This window comes from Gobio gobio, assembly GCF_949357685.1.
Source record: "Gobio gobio genome assembly, chromosome: 11".
Classification (NCBI taxonomy): domain Eukaryota; kingdom Metazoa; phylum Chordata; class Actinopteri; order Cypriniformes; family Gobionidae; genus Gobio; species Gobio gobio.
The window spans coordinates 52,283,557-52,308,594 of NC_137104.1; the positions used below are offsets into that span (position 1 = coordinate 52,283,557).

The 25,038-nt window shown below is 40.4% G+C and overlaps 1 protein-coding gene across 8 annotated transcripts in view; it reads right to left on the minus strand.

Annotated features, from left to right (window-relative positions):
- Positions 1–25,038, minus strand: part of ptk2aa (protein tyrosine kinase 2aa) — a 155,918-nt gene that overhangs the window by 116,898 nt on the left and 13,982 nt on the right. The gene's annotated exons all lie outside the window — the stretch shown is intronic.

Sequence of the window (25,038 nt, forward strand, 5' to 3'; positions counted from 1 at the left end):
CACACTCCGGCAAGCATTCATGACCTCACACACACACACACACACGGCACGCTTCCAAACACAGGAAAGCAATCAGTCAAAAGTAATCCAAATATCAGGTCATGGAGTTCAGCGCATGTACAAACACACATGAACAGAAGAACAGCCACACAGATATCAATCTGCATTTGACCTTAATAATATCACAATGCCAACAATAACAACAACTCCCGACCGGTCACAACAGATTCTTATCATACATAAATATGCATACATATGCATGCAGAAGTGTTCAACCTATATTCCCAAACATGTACGTTCATGCTGATGTAAAATCACACCGCGACAGATCATTTTACAGAAGAATTAATATTGCAAAACCAGTGTTATTATCAAAATTGATAATCTAGCTGCTTATGTAATATAAGATTATTCTTCTGTGACACTCTCTGTGGTTCTGGATCAACAATCTGCATCGCATCAAAGTTTACAGAAACACCTTCAGTTACTTATGATCAAAGTTTACAGAAACAAACAATAATCATAATTATATTAATATGTGCCATTGTTCGGTCTCAAAGCTGCACACCAGTAATGTGTGTTTCTAGTGTACGTTTATAAACGCTACTTAAATGTCCTAATTGAACTAAACTAAATCTGTGAAACCGGGCCATTAAGTTTAAGGTATTAAACTATTATATCTATATATTTTGATTAGGGCTGTCAAAAGATTAATCACGATTAATCGCATCCAAAATACAAGTTTGTGTTTACATAATATATGTGTGTGTACTCTGTTAATTATTATTTATTTATATATATATATATATATATACACACACACACATTCATGTATATATTTAAGAAATATTTGCATGTATATACTGTATATACATTTATATAATCTATAATATATATAAATATAAATGTCTTATATATAAAAATAATATATTTTTCTTAAATATATGCATGCTTGTGTGTGTATTTATATATAAATAATAATTAACAGAGTACACACACATATATTATGTAAACACAAACTTTATTTTGGATGCGATTAATCGCGATTAAAGCCCTAACTTTGTATCAATGTCAACTTTAAGTGTTTACTATTTTAAAATAGATTTAGGTGAGAATATTTAAACACTACATAAGTAAATAAATAAATAAAAGTAGATGTGTATAGGCAATCACATCAGTTATCCAGCATAAAAAATAGTTATTGGGCAAAAAAACACTCTAAAAAAAAAAAAAAAAAAAGGTTCTATATGGCACCAAAAATGGTTCTTCGTCGTAATCATAGAGGAACCACTTTTGGTGCTATATAGCACCATATCTTAACATGTTCTGTATATGGTAGTGGTGCTATATAGCACCTTAGTCAAAGAACCGCTGAAGAACCACTGAAGCACCAAAATAGCATTATGATTACGAGCCAAGAACCATTTTTGGTGCCATATAGAACCTTTTTTTTTTTTAGAGTGAATGTCTATATTAGCACATCCCCAAATAGGCAAAAACAACTAGAGAGCAGTAACAGTACTATTTTTTTACAAAGTATTATAATGTCTTGATGTCAGTCAGATTTAAAGGTGCAGTGTGTGAATTTTAGCGGCATCTAGTGGTGAGGTAGTGAATTGCACCCGCTCACCCCTCCCTTTCAAAGCACATAGAAAAGCTACGGTGGCTGACACAGGACAAACATGTCGTCTGAGAACGCAGAGAGTGACTAGCGCTCTGTAGAGAAGTTTGTCCGTTTAGGGCTACCGTAGAAACATGGCGGCGCAAAATGGCGGCTTCACTGTAAGGGACCCGCGGTGTGTGTAGATAGAAACGGCTCATTCTAAGATAATAAAAACATAACGCTTCATTATGTAAGGTCTTTATACTCCACTGGAAACATAGTTATGTGTATTATATAGCATTTCTGTCAATAGATCCTCATAAATATTACACACTGCACCTTTAATTCAAGCAATTAGAATCCAATATTTGCTATAAAAAAAGCTTTCTATATACATTTTACAACAAATTATATATTTATAATATTTGCAATACATTTTATCTTATATATATATATATATATATATATATATATATATATATATATATATATATATATATATATATATATATATATATATATATATATATATAGTATTGTATTCTTATATAATTGTATTTTTTCCATAATAAAATAATCATTTTAAATATTAATTTTAATATTAATTTTAACAAATAATTGTATTATTTGATCTTTTGTTTTTGTACAATACTTTTTATTGTATATCATATAAGATGGCATTTCTAATAACCATAAATATCATTATGCACTGCACATCAAGAGCTTCATATAGATCTGACTATTTCTATGTATTTTAGTAAAAGTATTTTAACTAGATGCGATTAATCACATCAAACATAAAAGTTTGTGTTTACATAATATACATGATGAGTGTATATATATTATTATATTTATATCTATTATATTGTGTGTATATACTGTATATACACACACACACACGTATACATGTGTGTGTGTATAGAGAATATATATATACACATATACATATATTATGTAAAACAAACTTTTATGTTAGAAGATGTGATTAATTGATTTGACAGCAGCACTTTTAACACGCCAGCCTAAACATGTAATGTTTTCCTTCAAACACGAATCTTGTAAATTCAATTTTCCCATTGAGGCACGAGCAGAACTCAATACAGCGTGTGGAAACGGAAGCCTCTCTCTGTCACTCCTACACACACACACACACACACACACACACGTTCAGATGTGGTCGCGCCGAGCAGCAGGAAAAGCTCTTACCGTGGTACAATCCTTCCATTAAAGATGAGGAATCCTAATCCACCACCAGCGTTTTATAGTATCCGTAAAACACACTTCCACACACACACACACACACACACACATCCACGCTAGATGAAAAATGCAGCGGTCCGGCATACAGTCATAGTAGCACTGCAAGAAGAAGTCAATCGTGCATGCAGAGGAGCGATGCCGGTCTGAGCGTGTGCAGAACGGACGGCCTCCAGAGGGGGGTGGGGGGGGGGGGGGGGGGGGGGGGGGGTCTTTGTCTCTCACTCTGAGCTCAGGAGAAAAGATGAGAGGAGAAAGCTGGAGGGGGAGGGAGAGAGAGAGAGAGAGAGAGACGTGGATCTGGTAACCGACGGTAACGGTGAGATCAGCACATCTCCACCCCTCCACCCTCCTCCATCTCCTCTGAGACAACGAGAAAAACCCCAGTAAAGCAAAGCAGACTCTGCAGCTCGAGATGCGACGCCGTGCCGAGTTTACTCCGCTCTCACACACACAAACTTCCATTAAAGGGACAGTTCACCCAGAAATACCGTCATGGGTTTCTCACCCTCATGTCATTCCATTTTATTTCTTTCTTCAAAGGCGAAATGAAATGCAATATAAGCCAGTGTGTGATTTAAATGGTCAAGCTTCAAAAGGGACAAAACATACTAAAAACACGCTCTTCTGAAGGCCAAAACTCAAATACGGCACCTTTACATACAGCAGGTTAAATGTGACTGACACCGGGAAAAATATAGTATTGCTATATACAAACACAATAAGCCACAATAAGTAGAATTTTTTTAAATAATTGAAAAAAAAATTAATAAATGAAAGTACTTTAAATATGTAAAATACTTAATTCACTGGGTAATGAAATATAATTTTTGCATGTATATATATATATATATATAAAAATAAATATACATGTGTGTATATATTTCTATGTGTGTGTGTGTGTGTGTGTGTATGTGTGCGTGTCTGTTTGTGTGTATATATACACATAATATATGTATCTATGTGTGTGTGTGTGTGTGTGTGTGTGTGTGTGTGTGTGTGTATAGTGTATGTGTGCGTGTCTGTGTGTGTGTGTATATATACACATAATATATATGTATTTATGTGTGTGTATGTGTGTATATACACATAATATATATATATGTGTGTGTGTATAGTGTATGTGTGTGCGTGTCTTGTGTGTGTGTGTGTGTGTGTGTGTGTGTGTGTGTGTGTATGTGTGTGCGTGTCTGTGTGTGTGTGTGTGTGTGTGTGTGTATAAACACATAATATATATATTTATATGTGTGTGTGTGTGTATATATATATATATATATATATAAAGTGTATGTGTGTGCGTGTCTGTGTGTATATATACACATGATGGGCCCTATCTTGCACCCAGCGCAATTGACTTTGTACACCGACGCATGTGTCATTCCTATTTTGCACCCGCGCAAAGCGCGCTTTTCCCTCCACAGAAGCACGTCGCTAAACTAGTGAATGCACTTGCGCTACCTGGGCGGTTCAGCGCAAAAAAGGAGGCGTGTTCCGGCGCAAACAATCCCTGGTGCTATTTTGCTGTTCCATTAAACAATTGCGCCACTGACCAGAAAAAACCTAGTCTAAAGTCAGTGGCGCGTTGCGCGTTGTTCATTATGCTATTTTAAGGGCGCATGCTTGACCATAATGTATAGCGTGCACAACGCGCATACACTTTGCTCATGTAATCTACACAGATGCAACAGTTATTTTTGCAAATCATAAATTGTTACACTAAAAAATATGAACACATGAGATGACGGAAATCATTGTGGTGTGCCACGATGTGAAAAAATAGGCATAAATCTAGCTTACAAATTATTCAGGCTAATTGTAGTCTAATAATTAAGGAGACCTGTTTGCCCAATAGTGGCAACTTCTGGCAAGACATATATGTATATAAGGACATCTAACAAATTGGTTTGTCCGTCAAGAACCAGGAAAAAAAATCGGTGAGGGTGGACGCAGCGATGTCCTCTGCTGGCGTCAGGTCCTGAGTAGAGGCAGATCCACCTCCCGTTACACGGCGTGCCCGATTGATGCTGGCAAGCTTGGACTTTCCCCGTCTTCTGATGTCATTGTAGCGCTTGCGGCACTGGTGCGACGTCCTGGGGATGCCAGCTGATGAAACAATTGTGGCTATTTCCTCCCACGCCTGTTTAACCGACGCTATTTTGGGTCCCCATACAACTTCACTTCTCTGTCTTTCACTGCTCTTACAAGAACATCAGTCTCCTCGGCTGTGAACCGCTCCTGGCGTGCGCCTGGTAAATACGCCATAATAATAGCAATCCATAATGGAACTTGCGCACCTGCTTTTACAGGGAATGTTGGATGACGCTCGGATTGGTTTATTCACGTTACGCCCAAACCACACCTATGAATAATGAAGCTACTTCAGACCAACCCATTTTAGATTTGCGCCGGGCGCAAGAGCCATTTATCCCGCCGGGAAAATAGCAACAGCGCCGAGACCCGCCCACAAAGTTACTTGCGCTTCGCGCTTTGACACTTGCGTTTCAGATCGTTAAAATAGGGCCCAAAATGTGTGTGTGTGTGTGTGTGTGTATTTATAGTGTGTGTTTGTTTGTTTGTGTGTGTTTGTTTGTTTGTGTGTGTGTGTGTGTGTGTGTGTGTCTGTGTGTCTGTATGTATATATACACACAATATATATGTGTGTGTGCATATATAGTATATGTGTGCGCGTGAGTGTGTGTGTATGTATACACATAATATATGTGTGTCTGTGTGTATATATAGTGTGTGTCTGTGTGTGTATATATAGTGTATGTGTGTCAGTGTGTGTATATATGCACATAATATATGCGTGTATGTGTGTGTGTGTGTGTATGTGTGTATATATATAAATATAGTGTATGTGTGGTGGGTGTGTGTGTATATATACACATAATATATGTATTTATGTGAGTGTGTGTGTGTGTGTGTATAGTGTATGTGTGTGATTGTCTGTGTGTGTGTATTTATACACACACACTTATATGTGTGTACATTTATATATTTACAGAGACATTTTAGACAGAGACATTTCCAGTGCAAAGTACGTTAGTTTGACGTGTATTTTAATGTATTTTGTCTGTACGGTGTCTTCAGTTAAAGTGTGCTAAAACACATTCTGCTTTATGATATTTCAGAAAATCTCCTTAGCCGTCCCTCGAGGTGCCTGTTATTAACTATTTGGGCATATTACAGTATCAGTCAGACGATATCTGATCGTGTTATGGTGGATGAGTAATACTGGATAACGCTGATATGTTGCACATCAATCATTTTACGGCGGGATTGAAAGATTCTGATCAAATTGTGCTGGCGAGGGAGGAGATGATTAAACCGCTTCCCAGCGAAAGCCCAGGGATGAATGCAGTGCTTCCCCGTGGAGCTGATAAACCGAAGCAGCTGTGAAGTACAGTTCCTGCTCCCGATGACTTGCGTACGACATGGATTTGATGAGTCTTCAGTGAGTGGATCTAATATGAGTCAAGGCTCATCTTGATGACAGATGTCAGAATATCAAAGACTCGCAGTCGGAGAGAGAGAGGGGAAAATGGGAGCGTACTGATGTTTTACATTTGTTTTCATCTGTTTGAAGGTGTGTGTTGCCACGACCTGCAGGAGAGGGAACCAAACCCACGGATCGGAATTCACCGGCTGTATTTGCGGTGATTCTTTCTAGAATCAGACAGACTTTGGCTTTTGGAAGCTGAATTTGTTTTGTATCCCCATCAGTATAATGTCATTATACACTCACCTAAAGGATTATTAGGAACACCTGTTCATTTTCTCATTAATGCAATTATCTAATCAACCAATCACATGGCAGTTGCTTCAATGCATTTAGGGGTGTGGTCCTGGTCAAGACAATCTCCTGAACTCCACACTGAATGTCAGAATGGGAAAGAAAGGGGATTTAAGCCATTTTGAGCGTGGCATGGTTGTTGGTGCCAGACGGGCCGGTCTGAGTATTTCACAATCTGCTCAGTTACTGGGATTTTCACGCACAACCATTTCTAAGGTTTACAAAGAATGGTGTGAAAAGGGAAAAACATCCAGTATGCGGCAGTCCTGTGGGAGAAAATGCCTTGTTGATGCTCGAGGTCAGAGGAGAATGGGCCGACTGATTCAAGCTGATAGAAGAGCAACTTTGCAACCGAGGTCTGCAGCAAAGCATTTGTGAAGCCACAACACACACAACCTTGAGGCGGATGGGCTACAACAGCAGAAGACCCCACCGGGTACCACTCATCTCCACTACAAATAGGAAAAAGAGGCTACAATTTGCACGAGCTCACCAAAATTGGACAGTTGAAGACTGGAAAAATGTTGCCTGGTCTGATGAGTCTGGATTTCTGTTGAGACATTCAGATGGTAGAGTCAGAATTTGGCATAAACAGAATGAGAACATGGATCCATCATGCCTTGTTACCACTGTGCAGGCTGGTGGTGGTGGTGTAATGGTGTGGGTGATGTTTTCTTGGCACACTTTAGGCCCCTTAGTGCCAATTGGGCATCGTTTAAATGCCACGGCCTACCTGAGCATTGTTTCTGACCCTGTCCATCCCTTTATGACCACCATGTCTCCATCCTCTGATGGCTACTTCCAGCAGGATAATGCACCGTCACAAAGCTCCAATCATTTCAAATTGGTTTCTTGAACATGACAATGAGTTCACTGAACTAAAATGGCCCCCACAGTCACCAGATCTCAACCCAATAGAGCATCTTTGGGATGTGGTGGAACGGGAGCTTCGTGCCCTGGATGTGCATCCCACAAATCTCCATCAACTGCAAGATGCTCTCCTATCAATATGGGCCAACATTTCTAAAGAATGCTTTCAGCACCTTGTTGAATCAATGCCACGTAGAATTAAGGCAGTTCTGAAGGCGAAAGGGGGTCAAACACAGTTTTAGTGTGTGTTCCTAATAATCCTTTAGGTGAGTGTATATGAGCCTGCGTGAGTATAATGAGCCGTGTTTCCCTCCATGTGTGTCTCTTAGACGGGCACAGACATTCATTTGTCTGCTTTGGCCTTGGCTGGTCTTGTGAGAAAGACTGATTCACGTACTCAAGGTCGTACGAGCGTCTCCTCTTTCATGCAACGTCAAAACAGCTCAGAATCTCTTTCACGAAAACCTGCAATGAGCGGACCCAAAAGCTGCTTAACTCTCACACACACAGCTTCTTTCAATCTTAACCTTCCTGACACACACTTTCAACCTCCTATCAGCTCCTTCTCTTCAAGACAGACGACTCCAGATGCATGAAAAGAGAGTGAGACAGAAGAAGGGAAAGCAGCCGAACTGTGACGTGACGTTTACCCGCAGGCCTTCAGCGCCCACTAGTGGTGGAGGTAATAGTGCTCATGAGGGTCAGACAGAATCAGACAGACATAGGCCTAGTCCACACGTCCACGGGTATTTTTACCGCCTCCTCCGTTTTAAAAAACAATCGCGTCCACACAAGCACAGTTTAAAAAAAATCTCTGTCCACATGAAAACGCAAAAACACGCTATGATTGGCTGCCTGATTTCCACATGGGTCCCATCCACGGCCCTGATGCGCTGAGGGATGCCAAGTGGACTGTAAGAGCTTCACACACTTGCCTTACTATGTTGTATTATTGAATTCTGGCGCCTCTGTTCTGCAATACAGTGAGATAACTGCACATGTATCTGTATACATGTGATAAGCGCTGAGTAATTAAAAGCTACGTCCGCCATTGCATAGACTCCACTCATGTAAATAAAAGAGATAACGGCGCATAATCTGACGTCAAACAAAGGAGAGAATGGTGCACACTTCGACTTAAAGGGTTAGTTCACCCAAAAATGAAAAGTCTGTCATTAATTACTTACCCTCATGTCGTTGGACACCCGTAAGACCTCCGTTCATCTTCAGAACACAAATTAAGATATTTTAGTTGTAATCTGATGGCTCTGAAAGACCTCCATTGGCACAATACACGGTTCACTCTCAAGACCCTTAAAAGACACTAAAGACGTCGTTACAAAGTCCATCTCACTACAGTGGTTCTAAAATAACTTTATGAATCGGCAACAATAGTTTTTGTGCGCAAAAAAAACCCTAAATAACGACTTACATAGTGATGACGATTTTAAAACACGGCCTCATGAAGCTTCGAAGCGTTATGAATCAGTGAGTCGAATCAGCAGTTTGAATCGCCAAATTTCAGCAGTTTGACACGCGATCCGAATCATGATTCGACTCACTGATTCATAACGCTTCGAAGCTTCATGAGGCCGTGTTTTGAAATCGTCATCACTATGTAAGTCGTTATTTAGGGTTTTTTTGCGCACAAAAACTATTGTCGCCGATTCATAAAGTTATTGTAGAAGCACTGTAGTGAGATGGACTTTGTAACGACGTCTTTAGTGTCTTTTAAGGGTCTTGAGAGTGTAAAGTGCCATTGAGCCAATGGAGGCCTTTCAGAGCCATCAGATTTACACTAAAATATCTTCATTTGTGTTCTGAAGATGAACGGAGGTCTGACGGGTGTCCAACGACATGAGGGTGAGTAATTAATGACAGAATTTTCATTTTTGGGTGAACTAACCCTTTAACAATTCGAAATCTCCGGTTTCACCGTCTGCACGCCACCGCTGTAACCAGAGTTTCTAAAAAAACTTCACCCAAGTCCGGTTTCAGTAACCGGATACTGCATTTACATGTGGACGAACAGCCAAACCGCGTAGAAAAAGCAGCGGTTTTGAAAATACCTACATTTATACCTACAATACCTACATTTGTGTGACTACTATAGTAGGGAAAAAAATAATATGGTTGTCAATGGTTGCTCTCTCTGCTTGGTTACAAACGTTCTTCGAAATATCTTCTTTTGTGTTCTGCAGAACAAAGAAACTTGAGGGTGAGTAAATGATGACAATTTTCATTTTCGGGTGAACTATCCCTTTAAGCAGGGCTCGACATTAAGCCTGTTCACACACTTAAGTAAATCTGTCATTCACTTGTCCGAGTAAAACATTTGCGTGTCCGGATTTTTTTTGTAAATATAATCTATTCTGAAGCAATATTCTCACCAGTGTTTAATCAGTTTTGACATATTTAAATATGCATATTTGTCATATTTGTACCTTTTTATAAAGGGCATTTTTACATAATCGTATTAAATATAGGATATGCTTCAGCTTTCCTTTTATATTCTTAAATTTGATCTATAAATTAAATTAGAATAAGACACTATAGGCTGTTACCAATCAAATTAAATAAATTACACTGAAAAATTACAGCTGCATTAAATAATGTTATGAGATTATTTTTTAATATTTTTGAATATACTAATAAGAAATGTTGGAAAGATGAAACTAAACCACCAGTAGGTGGCAGCCGGTGACCGTCTTAATGAGCGATTCATTGAGTCGATTCAGTGAAACGGCTGATTCATTCACGAATTTTGCGGTCATTTACGAATAGGTCATTGAATCTTTGATTCAACCGATTCATTAAAACGCTGAATCATTCACTAACACGCTGTTGCTGTGAGATGCGTTACGGTTCTGCTGTGATATTTGTTGGAACTATTTTCGCTGCTGAAATAGAACAAAAACAGTCCATATTGCTTCTAAAATGTGACTTAATGTTAAATAATTGTTTATGGAACTGGCGTATGAAATCAGCGTCATTTTCAGTCGTAATGGTATTCAGGAAAACAACACTCTTGTTAGTGTAATGATGCTTAACTGTATCATATGTTATAAATATAAAAACTGCACTATTTTAACCGTGTATGTTAACTGAGTTTCTGTGTGTGAGCGGCGCTCATTTGGTTTAGTTTTTTTCCTCGAGAGGCTGCGCGAGCCTCAACAGCTCAACCTTATTAACGTCAGTTCGTTTAATATTATCCACTATCGATCGCCACTTACACTAACTGAATGCAGAATCATTATTGCACTTTGGTGATTCCCTAGTTATTTTTTGTTTTGACGTTTTAACCAGGACACTTGTCCGTCGGGCAAGTAAAATTGTTTTTCACTTGCCCCTTCAAAAAATCCACTTGTCCCGGACAAGCAGACAAGTGTTAATGTCGAGCCCTGCTTTAAGTATGTAAAACGGGACTGGGTGTCATTGTATTTCTGATCTAAAGGTTAGAGAGGATCATGTCAATTATGTTTTTGCTGCAAAAAATCTTGTCAAAAAATACCAAAATAAGACGCCGTCCTAAACGAACACAGAAGGAGGCGTGTGACTCTTCAGCCTGAGCACAACTAGCCATGTTTCAGCACATATGTGGCGTAAAACGCTCTTGCCAGCTGGAACGCGTCCCTGCGAGCTGCTAAAGAGGCTATAATTACTGTATCTGTGCTGTATTTACAGACGGACGTTTGCAGTCTGTGACTCGAATGTGTGTCATTCTGATAATAAACGACTCCAGCGCTCAGGACTCGACACTGAACCTTCCTCACGGCCATTACAGAGAAGCAGCGTCACATTTCTGCACACAATGTCTGGCGCTGTTCGTCCTGCACTTCTCTTTCTCTCTCTCTGTGGCTCACACTTGACACTATTGTAACCCAATTACAGGCCATTACACGCCCGCCCCGGGGCAGAAGAGGAGCAGAGAGAGAGGGTGGGCAGGAGGTCAAGGTTCACAAGACTGACCCGGGAAGCCATTTCAGCTCAGAGAGACGGAGGAAAGGGAGACATACGGGATAGTAACTGGCTTCCCAGTATGAAATAAACTGATGGAAACGCATGAAATGAGGCCAGAACTCAATACATTCACAATTTTGAGGTTTGGACTGACGCAAAATGACATTTTTCAATGTCAAAATCTCAAAAGCACGGCATCAATCATTTCAGACAGTCTGTCTCTTTCTGTCAGAGTTGCATTTTGAGCACACAATCTTCTTGAGGACATGGGTGGATGGGGAGTGATGTCATTTCTGTGTGTGTGTGTGTGTGTGTGTGTGTGTGTGTGTGTGTGTGTGTGTGTGTGTGTGTGTGTGTGTGTGTGTGTGTGTGTGTGTGTGTGTGTGTGTGTGTGTGTGTGTGTGTGTGTGTCGAAGCCCTAAGGACACAGTGATAAACTATGAGGTCATTTCCCTTCATTGTGAGGCAACGCAATCACCAGCGAGAAGGAGCACCGCCAATACTCCAGCTAGTGAACGTTTACAACAGGTTAAACAAACAAACTAAACCACAAACTCACCGATAGACACACGCACTCAGAGAAACTGATCTGATTGGATAAGAGCTTCAAACGCCAACAGCTCCGAGGAGGAGCGTCCGAACAGGATCCAAAACCTGCTGGGGAAAATCAAAACAGTCCAAATGTGTCATCTAGAGACCGCAGAGTGTTTTTCACCTGACTTTCAAACTGCTTTGATGTTGAAAATAGATTATATATAATAAATAAACTCAGAAAAATACATATATATACACACACACACACACACACACACACTCACACACTCTATTGCCAAAAGTTTTGTGACGCCTGCCTTAACATGCACATGAATGTTAATGACATCCCATTCTTAATCCGTAGGGTTTAATATGGAGTTGCAGCTCTAACAGCTTCAGCTCTTCTGGGAAGGCTTTCCTCAAGGTTTAGGAGTGTGTTTATGGGGATTCTTCTAGAAGCGCATTTGTGAGGTCAGGCACTGATGTTGGACGAGAAGGCCTGGCTCTCAGTCTCCGCTCTAATTCATCCCAAAGCTGTTCTATCGGGTCGAGGACTCAAGTTCCTCCACACCAAACTCGCTCATCCGTGTCTTTATGGAGCGACGCTTTGTGCACTGGTCAGTCATGTTGGGACAGGAAGGGGTCGTCCCCAAACTGTTCCCACAAAGTTGGGAGCATGAAATTGTCCAAAATGTCTTGGTGAGGCATTAAGAGTTCCTTTCACTGGAACTAATACCCCTTTTCCACCAAGGCAGTGCTAGAGCTAATTCAGAGCCAGAGCTAGTCCCAGTTCATAGTTGGTTCGACTGTGGAGCTTTCTAAGAACCGTTTGCTTTTCCACGGGCTGAGAGCCACAACAGAGCCAGGTCTTACGTCACTGTATACGTCTCATCTCTCTCAGCAAAGCTAGCGAGGCAGCGGCAATGTTGCCAAGTCCGTGGTTTTGCCGCGGGCTGTTTTTTCATGTCCACGGGATGAAGCGACCCCAATTATGTGATATTTAGCCCCATATTGCGAATTTTAGTAGGCAACCATGCCAAAAAACACATATTTTACCCCCAAATGTGATTTTTACTGGGGAATCCCCCCTGGAACGCGATTGGGCTTGTTTTGAGCTTGTTTTGAGTAGCAATTGGGCGGGTTTGTTGTGAAAACCTAGCAACCCTGCCGGGAAACACACACACACACACACACACACACACCAGGCTTGTTCGAGACGCATCAGCGCTTGCCAGACCGATCCACATATGATATAAAAACGCATGAGTGAATCAAAAGCATAAGGAGTCATGTGCTCTCGCTGGACTCGTTATCATACGGCGATCGGTCTCTGCACAGCACCGCTGCGAACAAGCCTTCCATCAACAATGCAAACGTTGCGTTACTATTGATTCACATGGCTTTACGATCCTACATCGGCATCAAAACACAACGCAAACACAGCGAATCCAACGCATTCATGCAGTTCGCCGTAATTTGTATAGACGGAGATTACAAACGAACAGTAGCTGTTAGCTCCATTAGCTGCTATTTCACAATGGCGGATCTCAAGTTTGTGTTCATCTTGTTGACCCCGCCCCCAGCGCCTGACGTAATCGGTTCTTACTTCTAGCCCTGTTCTAGCCCAGCAATGTTTTGGTGCTACTTAAGAACCACTTTTCCTGGCTCGGAGCTAGGGCTTTGGGTGTGGAAACACAAAGAACCGATTAGAAACTAGGCTCTGGCTCCGATCTAGCTCTGGCTCTGCTTTGGTGGAAAAGGGGTATATGGGGCTAAGCCCAACCCCTGAAAACAACCCCACCCCATAATCCCCCCTCCACCAAACTTTACACTTAGCACAATGCAGTCAGGCAAGACCCGTTCTCCTGGCAAACGCCAAACCCAGACTCGTCCATGGGATCGCCAGACAGAGAAGCGTGATTGGTCACTCCAGAGAACACGTCTCACTGCTCTAGAGTCCAGTGGTGGCGCACTTTACCCCACTGCATCCCACGCTTTGGTGATGTATGGCTTGGATGAGCAGCTCGGCCATGGAAACCCATTCCATGAAGCTCTACACACTGTTCTTGAGCTCATCTGAAGGACACAGAAGTTTGGAGCTCTGGAGCTCTTGGCTCTGAGGAAAGTTGGCGACTTCTGTGACCCTCAGCATGTGCTGACCCCGCCCTGTGATTTTGCGTGGCCTAATATATATGTTAGGGGTGTAACGGTTCAAATTCCTCACTATTACTTTATTATAATTAGTCTTTATTACTATACTACTCAAAATACTGAATGAAACCCAACAGCTTGAAGACCAATGGGTCTAAAGATCTTCACTTTACACATGAAAGCGCAGGACAGCAAATAAAGAACAGATGAGTGAATAAAGGGGAATCATAAATGAAGGACAGACAGAGCAACACTCCTTATCTCCCAGAACACCTGCTGTAATTTCACAGACGGTCGGACGAGACGCCGGTGCAAAGGTTTCCCGCCGATGGCTTGGAAAAGAGACTTTACGAATCAAGACACACACACACACACACACACACACACACACACACACACACACACACACACACACACACTGAGAGACGGGCGAAATACAGCCCTGTCATTCACAACATCATTTGACCAGGCCAACAGGGATGGACATCATTTTAAGACGAAAAGGGCAATGAATCACTGCGGCATCAGGAAGCTCAGATACAGATGTGCTGATTTGCATTTTACTCCATTAGTATATCAGTGTGTTTAGGACAGAAGAGCAAGTAGATCAAGTAACTCGGTTTTGTGACTTTTAGTTCTTATTTGATAGCTTTAAGGTCAACTTTACTCTTAAAAACTGATCAAATTAACTTTATCAGATATACACATATAAATATAGTCGTTTTCTTCTTGAATAGACCAAAAATAAATATTGATAAAGTTAAAGTAAATCTAGCATTATCATAAATAATTAACAAGTACAAGTAAATGTGACTAAACTAAATGTTTCACTCAAAAAAAAAAAATTTTTTTTTGTATTTCAATGAAATGATTGCACTATATTTAAGTTCGATAATGTTTTTTATTCAATATTTTGAATTTGTAGGGGATTGTATGGTACTAAATGATATTTATGCAGTAATTACAATCTATTTATTCACTTTTTGAGCATGAGACTGAAAATGAAATTTCCAACTAAAACTGTCATAAATCTTGAATACTTCGGAGCACAGACTTAAGTTTGGTCTCTTTTTAAAGACGACCACTTACTGAAGCGAAAAAAGTTTTAAAAAGTATACAAGTTATAATATAAGTTATTTATTTTTATGAAAAATACACAATTGAATTTTTTTTATATGAAATATATATTTTCCAAAACACATTTTACTCAAAAACTGTGAGAAAATCAAAGCCATAAATGTACACAAGTTGGGTTCCAAATTTGAGGTTGACATCTCAAAAAATGAGCTTTCGGTCAGATTGTTTGTGTGCAGTACCAAACGTTTCCAATAGGAGAAAATCCTCATTTTTGACCGCAAACAATACAAGTGTGACTATTTTTTTTTTTTTCAGGACCATTTAACCGTTTCAAAATCATGTCCATGATTTGTGTGTTCACACAGCAAGTGCCAAAACCTTTACCCAGATTCATACTATTCCGATTAGTGTTAGACCGATATATCGGGCCGATACAAGGCTGCTGTGTTTGCCGATATTTTTTCCCCTGCATTATTTACAGACAGGCGTCCACAGGGCAGCTCTCACCGTCTTCAAACTCTCTTGCTCTCCCTCGCGCATATTAATCAAAATCTATTGAGAATTGACACGATGGTAAAAGGTCGAAAGACTGAAGTTTCACGTGGAGCATTGGGAGATTTTTCCTGAATTACCGCTGGTGTTGCTCTACAAGAGATTAAGTTCAGTGCACCTACACTCTAAAAAATGCTGGGTTAAAAATAACCCAAGTTGGGTTGAAAATGGACTAATCCAGCAATTGGGCTGTTTTAACCCAGCGATTGGGTTGTTTTAAGCAAACATTTAACCCAACCGCTGGGTCAAAACAACCCAATTGCTGGGTTAGTCCATATTCAACCCAACTTGGGTTATTTTTAACCCATCATTTTTTAGAGTGAAACCATTAAATGACTAGGTTGTAAATAGTTTTAAAATTAAGTAGTACAGTCAGTGTGCACTTTATTATGCTGTTTGCTTGTTGGCACTGTGTGCAATAGTGTAATTATTTTATTTATGCTTAAATATTTATTTTCAGAATTTATTTTCACCACTGAACTTCTTGTTCTACCTCACCTGTTTTTAACTTTTTGTTAAATATAGTTTTTTGTAGTTCAATAAATGTTCCTTTTTTAAAATTTTAAATTTTAAATTGTTATCATCATGATCATTGTGTTATTTTTATGTTGTAAATTGAGGGAGCAAAAGCAGTATCGGCTCCAAATATCGGCTCAAGAAAATCGGCAGCCCGTATCGGTCATCGGCTAAGGCTGATGAAAAAAATTCGGTATCGGCACTAAAAAAATCCATATCGGTCGATCCCTAATTCCGATGATGTTAAAAAACCTCCCCCAAAAAAGATAAATGTACAAAAATGACCGAACAACACCAAAGGGTTAAGAAATGGTCCATTTTTTATGTTGCCTTTAAAGTAAACTAACAGCATGCATAACCCAACTTCTAAAATTCCTGCCAGTGCATCAGAAACGCTCATATGATGTTCTGCACTGTAAGAATGGTGGCTTTTGGGTAAATTCGAGGCGGCGCCCTCAGACATCAGCGTTTATTGAACGCCGTCAGGATCCTCTCAAAGCCCTTCACCGCTGACAGTGTCAGTTTAAGCCTCTTAAGCGCCACTGGGAAACTCAAAAGCAGAGCTGGAGAAACATCACCGCTTTCAGACGCGAGCGTATCAGGCAGATACGAGCAAAGAGCATTCTGGGAAAAAAACACAAGAACCGGCTTTAGCTTCACACGGGCTGAGAGTCTCGCTGGAACAACATGATGACAGCTTGAGAAGGCTAACTTCAGTACCTTCTCTGGAAAACTGTTTCTTTATGAGCTTAAAAGCATAGATTACCCAAAAATGAAAATCGTGTTATCGTTTATGCACACAAAAATGTATGAATGATTGAAGACTATATTATCAATTGAATGCATCCTTGCTGAACAAAAGTAGTACAAATCTTACTGACCCTAAACAAAATCAATTATAGATGCAAAACAAATGCACTTATTTTTGAAAATATAGTATATTCTATGCATTAATAAGCAGTGTATTCCTGTATTGCATACTAAATGTAACATGTGCAGTATGAGGCTTTCTCCAAGCACAACATCACTTCCTGTCCCATCCCACTGAAGAGCTAAAGGAGGCCGATTCCCACAGGACTGCGAGGCCGAACAGTGGCCATTGTGTTCAGACAGCTTTTTAAAACATAAACATACTTCCCACACGGAAAAACCCACCTTCCACCGGCAGGGATCTGGCGAGGAGAGTGGAAAGAGCTGAACTAAACCGAACAGAGCTAATCTCTTACAGACACTGATTGTTTGTATGTCACTTCCTGTCCCGCCTGGCTCTCTTAGTGAAAATGTGGATGGAATCACAGAATTCAGGCAAATTTTGAACAAATAAATCAAAAGTAGGGCTGAACACTTAATCAAATCAGTTTTTGCTACTATGGTCTGCGAGAAACAAATAAGAACTAAGTGTAAAACTGCCCGGCTTGTGTGCAGAGGCTATTTACACTAACTCCGCCCACTGACATCTGATTGGGCCAGACAAAATGACAGAAGACGCTGGATCAGAAAGTTGATACGCAAATCGACCCGAGTTCAATTCCGCTCTTCTCCCTTTTCCCATCACATATCAGATCGGAAAGGCATTTATTTCCAATAAAAAAGAAGAGAATAATCGATAAGTGGAATAAAGTGTCTAACGTGTGTTTAATAATTAAGTGTTTATCGGTTCGGGTCGGTTTAGGGAGGGCTTTATTGTCCCAATAAGGTGGCATCCATTTAATAATTGTAATAAATATAATCATTTATACACTCAAAGTTATTTTTGCATATCGTTTAATGTACAACAACACTGAGGTGTAAATAGCATCTACCACTGTGTATAAGTATAAATAACTACTATTTACACTTATTGCACAGAAAATACTGTTATTTTCACTTAGTTTAAATAGCAATAGATGATATTTACACTGTGTAAATATCATGCATCACTAAGAAAATATGCTATTATAATCTAGTTGCTAAAAATTAAACATTTCATAGGGCCCTATTATTGTAAGAAAAAAAAGAAAAAAGTAATTAATTATCACATTTTGACAAAGTTATGGGTACAATTCATTAGACATGCTTTTTGATTATTAAAAAGTAATTAAGGCATTAAAGGTGCAGTGTGTAGTTTTTAACAGTGGTGGGCCAACTGCTGGCCTAATCACTATCCGAATCTCTGACTTAAATTTTAATAGATTTTTTCCATGAATGTGTGTTAAATGATTGTTTTGACTGCGCTTCTGTATAATATTAATGGTTTCTATACCCGTGGCGTCATGATGATGTTTATTAAGGCGAGACACTACAGGTGAATAGGGATTTTTTTTTAATTACAAGATATCACTGTGAAACTTCTCCAGTTTATTACTGGCATAAACATAAGAAAACAATGTATTACAAGTTTTGTGTAAATTAATGTTTTAATATGCAAATGAGGCCTTATATACTTAAATATACGCTCATTTGCATACTTTTCCAAAAACAAAATCTGGAAATTGGAAAGGACCATGTTTAGAATTATTGGTTCTATTTGTTGACATGTTAGATGAGAGGGCTTTTACAGAGGGGATTCTGGATATCTTATTTTGTGCTTTAGTAAATTAGAGAATACTGACAATAGCCTTAAAAAATAAATTTTCGCCATGTTTTTTGGAGTTAAAGGACCTATAACTCAGGATAGGAATGATATATCAACAAATCCCTCTGTAAAAGCCTTCAGAATATAGTTCAGCATAAGACTGCTAAAGTTGGTGCTTGTAGGTGCTCTTGAAGTGGATATATCTGACTCTGAGTGTGAGAAAAAACTAATTCTGAGAAAACGGCCTTTAAAGTTTTATACTGTATAACTGCATACATTTCTATAAAACCCCCAACCTACAAACAAAATATATATTCAGTTAATTAATATCAGTAGTGTATAATATTTAAAACACGTGGAAATTGATAAATGAATAAATTATTAATAGCAATAGCTATTAGAGAACTACCTTAAGAGAACTACCTTAACAAACACCAGTCACAAAAACTGCAGACGAACTGTCCCTGTTTGTTGCATATGTCCACCTATAACTATTTGAATCTAATTCTGACGGGGTTTCGTCGTCTAATCTGTTGTTGTTTACTTTCTTTTTACTTGCTCTTGCTACTTGGTCTTTTCTGTGAGCGTTTATGAGCCGATTTCAGCGTTGTCTGCACTTTCTCTCAAGCAGAGAATACACAAGCAAGCGGCAGCGCGTGAGAAATTCACATCGACCAATCAGATGTGGTGTTCGGCTGCAAACTTTCGCGGTTGGTTAGTTTTACAAAGGAAATATCCATATTTGGATTAGACAGTGCTGTGTGTGAGACTGCGAGCTTTATAATGAGACCAAGCATGACATGTTTCTGTGAATGGAGACGGCACGAGAGATCGCGCTAGAATAACTTTTGATGATTTCGGGTAGAAATCTAAAGGCGCACGGTGACAAAATATAATGAAATAACCAACTTAATGTGTAATGTTGACATTTTTTTTATTTTGACATGAAAGCTTACATGTTAAGGGAGCAAACTGGCCCAAAATCTCAAAATTGACCACTGCATGAAAAAACGATGTTTTCACCTGCCGTGTCTCGCCTTAAGAGGTGAATTAATTCAGGTAGGATACCACTGAAGGCCTAGTTGTGAAATGCACGGCCCGCCACTGGTTTTTAAGAGGATCTATTGACAGAACTGCAATATAATATACATAACTATGTTTCCAGTGGAGTATAAAGACCTTATATAAAGAACCGTTTGTAACCGTGTTTTTATTACCTTAGAATGAGGCATTTCTATCTACACACACCCCGACGTTTAACGCCTCGTGACTAAACAAAGGGCGCCAATGTGAGTGTGCACACTGAAAAAACGTCAAAAACGTTAAAAACGTCTTAGGTTTGTTTTTTTGTTTCGATGCGGCGCGTTAAAAACTGGCTGACCAATGAGATCGCCGCTTTAATTCCCGTGCCTGGAGCTGCTGAAGTTACAGTAAAACACCACTTGGTGGTGCTCGAGCACAAAACAGTCTTGCCGCGCTCACATTGATACGACGAAGAGGAAGTAAGTAGACAAAGAAGAAGATGAGCTGCTAATGCTGCTTGCCAGTTAGCAAAAAGCGTGTGAATGGTTTTGGCAAGCACGTAAATACGGTCTCTCTTCTTCTTCTTCTGTGTCAGAAGCGTAAAGTGCCGCAGCACCACCTTGTGTATCGGGAGCGCTATCATCTACTGAATTTGCACGTTCACTCGGGACATCGCCAGTGAAAATCGCTTGGGTACGAACACAAAGACATGCCGAAAAACGTCTCGAAAAATGCTGGTGATAAGCGCGCGCGATAATCGCACAGGCCTTCACAGTGAAGCCGCCATTTTGCGCCGCCACGTTTCTACAACAGCTGACAAACTTCTCTACAGAGCGCTAGTCACTCTCTGCTGTCTCAGACGACATGTTTGTCCTGTGACGGCCACCGTAGCTTCTCTATGTGCTTTGAAAGGGAGGAGTGAGCGGTGGACGGGTGCAATTCACAACATCACCACTAGATGCCGCTAAAATTCACACACTGCACCTTTAAAACAGAATCCAGAACAATTACAACAGAAAACACAGAATTTGGACGTCATTTTTGTTAAGCTATTAATCAATTGTTGATTAAAAAATTGCACATGACATTTTAATTTAACCAGTAAAACGGATTCCAGAGAAGTGTATGTCTGCACTAATGACGGGTGTCTCAGGAGAGGCAGGTAAAACCGCAGGCCACAGCGTGTGAGATAAGCCTGAAGGGATCAGGAACTGGAAGCAGCTCGAACCCATTTCCTGCGGTGTGGTCTTTACGTCCGACCAGACGCTGCTCTCCAACGGTTTAACAGGAAACTCAAGTCCCTGCACAAAGAGCCCACTTACACAAGCATTTCAAGAGTGTACAGGTGGTTTATTTGGACCGGTTCAGACCGGATTACCATCCAGCGTGGACCCACACAGAAGCGTTCTTCTGTTGAACGACAGAAAACAAACACGCTGAGAGGCAGAACACCAAACACTTGAGAAAAGCGTGCTCTGTGAGTGGCGTTACCTCCGCGGGTCAGTCGGACGGCTGCTGAATGGGCCATTGAGGCGCTGGAAACTGTAAGTACAGTGGTGCCATCGCTCACCCTCAATGGAGGCTCTGTTCAGAACCAAACGCGGACACAAAGACGCCAGACACACATGCACAGGTTCAGATTTGAAACAATTCACTAACCGGTTGAGTCGTCGACTGATATGGGTTTTTGACCACTGATAACGGTCTCTAGAGAGCAATGTTGGCCATGGCTGATATAATGGCACTATATATATAACTGCTGGTGGTGAATTTGTCACTTTTAATACGGCTGAATAATTGATGGTCAGATAAACCGTATTCTATTTACAAAATAAAACCTGATGACAATGCAAAAATGTGTCTCATGTGGCATGCTGAGCTAAAACACAACTAAAAGTTGCAATGACAATGTAAAAAAACAAACAAGAAAAGCAGTGAAAGACAATATTGTGGCCATTTACACCTGGTTTTGAGATGTGCTTTGGTCAATCGGATCACAAGTGGACGAAGCAGAACAGCCCCGTTTTCACACCTGAAAGTCCGCACCAAGGTCCGAACCGAAGTTCATGTTTTGATACATTTTACACATTCGGTTAGTTTTGTTTTGGTTTCACATTGCAATTATGCGAGCGGACTAAAGAACTTTACATGACGCACTTGCGTCCACTCGTCATCATCTGTGTGGGCGGCATCTGGACATTGATTGGTTTATAAACGGACGTGCGTCTGACGTCAAGAGTGAATGAACGGACGCATATCGCTGCCACTATTGAACAGTGCGCATTGCTTGACTATTTTTTATTCGTTACGTTTAAAAGTGGACATTTCAAGCTTTATATACACATATTTCTCATGTTTGTGAGACAAGTAGCTACTGAGTTTCGTTTTATTTGAGACGCGCTCCAGTTCATGTGCAAAGCATGTGATCGCTCCTGCTATAGACTATTTGCTTCTTATTTATTAAATCCAGGCAATTGTCTGATTAAACATTGATTAAAATGAAGATACAATTTATACAAAACGAAATTCACATTAAAGAAAGGCTTTCTAAGCAAAATCATACACAATTTCGTTCGAAATCATTTTGACCTTCTTGCATATTGCGCATCTTTTCACTTTTCATAATCAATCTAGCCTAGATTGAATTTAAAAATAACATTATAATATTTAAACATGAACAGGAACTTCCTGTAAATGGTCTGAAAGTACATACAGAAAATGCTTTCACACTAGAAACGAACCGAACCTTTGTTCAGTTTGATCTGGACTGAGGCGACCTCTTTTCGTCTGACCACATTTCGTCTGTTTGGTCCGGACCGTGGTACGGGTGAGGTTTCACACCTGTCATTTTGATTCGGACCAAACTGAAAAGTCCGAAAATCCGGACCAAACAAGGGAGATGTGAAAACGCCCTTAATCTGTCACTTTTTTCCACTTTCAACCACTTCTGTCCTGATTTCTTCGAGGGGAGGGTCTATGTATGGGGGGGTAGGGGGTCAGATCTTTCAATCTAATGGATGAAATAAGCTCACGCACTTGACATATGAACATGGAATATGGAAACATACGGAGAGCAGCCGCTTTAGTTTCTTCTCTGATAACCACAAGACCAGCCGAACGCTATGAGTATGTGTAAGAAATCAGGAAAGGTGAGAGAACACCATCGTCTTCAAACCGAGTCCTTTACGTGTGAGGTCAGCAGTCGGTCTTTAGTGGCTGTTCAAACGCATTTGACCACATGAGCGTTTACACTGCGAGAGCAATCCGGTCAGATGTGTTTTCATCTACCTCTGGAAGTGGTCGAAAGTGGACAAGCTCAAAGCGTTTTAGACCCTGTTTATACCCGTATTTAGCGTCGTCCAGGAGTGTAACGGTACACGTATTCCTACCGAACCGTTTCGGTACAGGGCTTCCGGTACGGTGCACGTGTGTAACGAACGGCACCGAACGCATTCTTTAACAGTTAACAGTCGGCTTGTTTTAATCGCGGAACACACTTCAATCTGAGTTAAGGCTGGCTCACACTACAGGAGTTTTAGGCCGATTTATGGCCGATTTTCCCCTCCCGAGATTCTGAGAAAAAAATCTTGTCCACGACTTCGATCGGTTCCGATGTTCGGCGCAGATTATCTGGTAATGTGAGACGTTCACAGATAAAATCTTGCCCCTCCCGATCTGCTCTCACACAAATCGGGCTCGCCCCGATCATATCAAACATGTTTGATATTTATCGGGATGAGCAAGATTGTAATAACGTCAGTACTGTCACAATAGCCAATAGGAAACAAGTCTACGACTAGACAAGTGACGGACATTTCGAAATGGCGACCGCGAAACCGACAACACGGATTCGCTGTGTGTGTGTGTGCGCGTGCGCTGTGTGTGTATGTGTGCGTGTGCGTGCGCGCTGTGTGTGAAAGAGAGAAAGCTGCAAACCACTGTTTCTTATAAGTAGACACATTTCATAATACATACTATACTAGCACCAATTGTATTTTCATATTACAGCACAAATCTACACTGTAAAAGGTGACACTGTCGCTTTTGAACTAGGCAGGCAATATTATAACGGTAAACATTCTAGCACACTATGATAGTAATATGAGGTCAATTTTACCTCCATTTCTCGCTGAAGAACTGACAGTCCATGTTGATCCCGTCTCCCCAACCATTTTCTCATCCACACTTGTTTATTCTTCCGCTTTTGTTTTTTTTCCACAACAAACGATCATTATTGATAGAGCAAGTTTTCGGTTTACTGTATCCATTTTTCCCGATTCCGATCTGCTGCGTAGATCACGTGACGCGCTTCCTCTGGCACGATAATCTTAATAACATTTTGTAGTGTGTGCTGCTTCACGAATTTCAAATATTGTAGTGTGAGCATGTTTAAGATTTGAGGGAAGAAAATCTGCAAAGATTCTCCAGATTTTACAATCGGATAGGATTTTAAAACTCCTGTAGTGTAGGAGACTGGCATTATTTTGGGGGGTTTGCGCACAGAAAGTATTCTCGTCGCTTCATAACGTTAAGGTTGAACCGCTGGAGTCACATGGTCTATTTTAACAATGTCTTTACTGCCTTTCTGGACCTTGAAAGTGTTAATTAAACAGCTGTCTATGGAGGGGTCAGAGAGAATATCTTCATTTGTGTTCAGAAGATGAACGAAGGTCTTACAGGTTTGGAACGACATGAGGGAGAGGAATTAACGAATGTTTTTAAAATGTTTGGGTGAACCAACCCTTTAAAGTTGCAGTGTGTGAATTATAGCAGCATCTAGTGGTGAGGTAGTGAATTGCACCCGCTCACCCCTCCCTTTCAAAACACACAGAGAAGCTACGGTGGCTGACACAGGACAAACATGTCGTCTGAGAACGCAGAGAGTGACTAGCGCTCTGTAGAGAAGTTTGTCCGTTTAGGGCTACCGTAGAAACATGGCGGCGCAAAATGGCGGCTTCACTGTAAGCGACCCGCGGTGTGTGTAGATAGAAACACCTCATTCTAAGATAAAAAAAACATAACGCTCAATTATGTAAGGTCTTTACACTCCACTGGAAACATAGTTATGGATATTATACTGCATTTCTGTCAATAGACCCTCAAAATAGACCCTACACACCGCACCTTTAAGACAATGTTGCCTTC